The sequence below is a fragment of the Sitophilus oryzae genome, unplaced genomic scaffold, assembly GCF_002938485.1.
Source record: "Sitophilus oryzae breed Bouriz unplaced genomic scaffold, Soryzae_2.0 scaffold_1977_pilon_pilon, whole genome shotgun sequence".
Lineage (NCBI taxonomy): Eukaryota > Metazoa > Arthropoda > Insecta > Coleoptera > Curculionidae > Sitophilus > Sitophilus oryzae.
The window spans coordinates 1,222,909-1,226,836 of NW_022146698.1; positions in this window are offsets into that span (position 1 = coordinate 1,222,909).

The following is a 3,928-nucleotide window of genomic DNA, read 5'->3' on the forward strand; positions in this document are numbered from 1 at the left end:
TGTCTTCGCTGGCACTTGTCCTTGCCATGGATTTTTCTTGTAAAACGTTCCGGAAGTCATTAAGGTCAGTCTTAAACTTGGCAGCCATTTCTTCCATGCGCTGGTTCAATATTTGAAACTCTCCCACCTGCTTTTTAGAGGAGTCCTCACTTTTGCCTCCACCTCTGGTCATCATTGCACCACTCTTGATCACGAATATGACACTTTTTCTATTTTTAATAATAATTACAGGTACTATAATTGTAAATTAATACGACTGCCGCTAGCACATAACCTACTCGGTACGCATGCTTGACAAACTCCTCAATACATGTATAAAATTGAACATCATCCACCAGAAGTATCAACAATTATGAGTTGAATATTACAAAATATGACCATATTAAGCAAAATTTAAAGGCCTACAATTAACCTTGTTGATAAACACGATACTTCTTCCATGTATAGTAATGAACACACATAACTGGTTTACAGTTACAGTTTTACTAAATCTGAAGGGTCTAGTCTGTATTAGACAATTACAAAAGGATAATCCATACATTTTAACAGTAGAATAATCTGATTTTTGTTAACTCTAAGAGTTATCGAAATGCCTGGAACTGGGACGGGCGATTGTTATAGTTAGAGCCTTTTTTGATTTTTCTCTCTTCTTACTTTTAAAGAGGCATTTAGTATTAATTACGATTTACTGGATTTACCTAGTATAGATTTTTATTAATTAAAACTGGTATAGTTCAAATTATCAGAAAAAATATTTTTGGATATAGATTTCTGTATCCGAAAACTTACTATTGTCTTCTAGATTTTCTACATTTAGTATTCAATTTAATTAAAATTTAATTTTTTTGAAGATCTTTAAAGTGAAAAGAAGAAGAATTTTAATTAACTAAAAAAATCAAAATAAAGTTAATTAACTTTGAGCAGAGTTCGACCTCGTCAAAAATAGCATCGATAGTCATTCCCCAGCCGCCTTTGACGCCGTTTTTTCTCGATCATACGGTAATATGACGTGTTGGCAAAATATCTCAGCTACATATTCTTAAGAAGAGAAGTAGAGTAAGTAGAGAATAAGATTTTGTGTTTTTAAATTCAATATAGTTGCTATATGTATTCAACTTAAGACATGAGTTAAAACGATTCGAGGTGAAAATATAATTTTCACCAGCAAATCCCGTAAAAAATGCTTGGTTCCTTAATAACGCATCGGACAACATTCGTTATACAGAGTTTATCTCTGTTGTCCTCATGGGCGGGTTGTGACGATTTTTCTGTCGTTACCCAAATAGAATGAAAAAAAAATCCGTTGCTCAGGGTTAGAGGAAAGCTGGGTTCGTAGGTAAGGCTTCTGACTCACAGTGACTTTCTAATGTTGTTAAAAAATAAAAAAAAATGATAGTATATAGGCTGCAGAGATTTTAATGATGTTAAGAATTCAAATAGGTATGGTCAAAGATAGTGAAAGGGCGCCACTTACTTTTGTTTATGAGAGTGGTAAAGTAAGAAACCAAAAAGAAAAAATACGATATCACAACATAGCTAAAATAAAGTAACCAACAGCATTAAGGGTCTATTATGTTTACTTCAGGAACAAAAGTCAGAAATAACTATCCTACATTAAACATTTATTGAAAACGAACACAAGTATCATCAATTAGTCACAGTGATCCCAATAAAAACCGCAAGTTATTTTAAATAGATTCGAATTTAGTAACTGTATTCTTTGAACTAAGTAAGCTACTTAATATAAAAACAGGTGAAATTTATGTATGTCTCAATACGATGATGTTTCGAAACATGTCGTGTACAAAAACCTTTAAATGAATACGTGTTAATAATTTTCATATAAAATATCATAGCTAAGTAACATGTACTGTATGAATCAAATTATAACTTATAACGTTAAATAAAAAATAATTTTGATTACTATATGTGGGATAAATAGTGATAATTTACTAGGTTATTAAATCTGTTGTCTCAAAAATTATAAAATAAAAGCGTACCTTGTGTATCAAACTTAAGAGACTTATCTATATAGTTTCTTATGATGTAAACAGGTAGGTAGGTATTCCTTCAGACTAACAGAAGTGGATGCGGATGGACTATGGCAGGAGAAGTCTTCGATATCAGCCAAAAGAACGATTGTAATGTCAGGAACACTGTCTTGGTCTGCATAGGTCCATACAAAATGAAAGTGGGTGAAACATACAATAATTACTGCATTATTACTGCATACCATGTGGTAATTACTGAGTACCATGTGGTAGTTACTCTATAAATAAAAAATAGTTCTCAGGACAGATATCACTCAATAAAAAAACAACTTACGGTCTGAAAATCAGCTTTACATAAATATATTCAAACCATATGCCGATCCAAACCAGTAATTAAATACTCAAATAAACGAAATAAAAACGGAAATAACTGGGAATAGAATTTAGTTAGATAGGGCTATATAAAATGGCGGACAAACTTACGGTGATCATTCCAAGAAAAAACCAAACAAATACGATCTATACTCTGGATTGCATACTTTACTTATAAGGTTTTCAAATTTCCAAATCGGATACCCGTGCAATGGAAATCGAAAAGTGGATTCGGAGTGCTTTTTACTGGAAAATTTGTCGGACGCCGAAACACGCGTCTTCTTCATATCCAAATTTTCAGAAAAAAAGACCTCCTCAGTTTCAGAACCGAAGCCAAAAAAAACTTTTCACCACAGACAAAATGAGAGAGAAAAAAGTGATATCATATGATCGAAATCATTAGAACAGAAAATCGCAATCCACAGCGAAGTGAGATTCGGACAAGTGAAATGCAATTAAGGAAGTTTGGCATATAGCGAATAGATGGCGCTAATAAACAAGACAAGTGAACTGTAATAAATGAAGTTTGACATCTAGCGAATAGATGCGCTAATAAAAATTAAATATCGGGACAAGTGAGCTGTAACAAATGGAGTTTGGTATCTTTGGCATCTAACAAATAGATGGCGCCAATACTAAGAAATTTAAATAAAAATAGATTTTTAAATTCAATTTTATTAAAGGAAATAAAAAATGCTACAGGGTCATGGCGGGTAAATATATAATTTAGATTTACTTAGTAAGCCTTGGGGTATGATACTTATATACTAGCTAGCCGGACCAAGGTGGACTTTAAAAGATCAATTTTGTGAAACTAGCAAGAACATCTTTTAAATGAACATTTTATTAAAACAATTTTGCGTAAAAACAAAAACGTTCTTTTTTTGATACTGCTTAAAAGCCCAGTCCGTACCCTACACGTAAACGTCTTTAATTTCTTCCACGAACAATTTTTCTTCTTCTTCAACAATCTTAGTTATAATTTGTTTTACTTTTTTTCTTTAGGCTTATGGTGATTACGATCCAAAATTATACTAAATGAACCCTCTGTAACTTAAAAAAAATAATTTAGGAATTCACTTATAATGCGTCATATTTCTGGGGTCATTTAAGTATTTAATTAGCATCGGTTAAGGAAGATACCAGGATCTCGGATTTGGCCACTTATGACCTAGCCCCAGATCACTGTGGAGCGGTTAGATCCAGCGGCGAGATCGATTCAAATAATTTTGTTTTCGTCGCTCTGTCGCGCTGTAGAAAATTATAGAGTCACAAAAATTAATAAATTTAGTATTTGTTAGAGAGATTTTATGGGGATCAGAAAGATAGTAATCACCATAACCGTTACATTTTAGATAAGTTATGAGATGAAGTGGCAACAAATTTTTTTAAAGGTTATAAAACTTGTCACACTTTCTCCGGTTTTTGCAAATTTCATGTACAACTACACCTTCTGGTTTGTTGGTTTCGAATCAACGAAATGTTTGGGACATTACTGCCTAGAATTTTAGCCATTGTCAATATTTTAAATTTCAATAAGCAATGAAAATATTAAATTTGCAAGT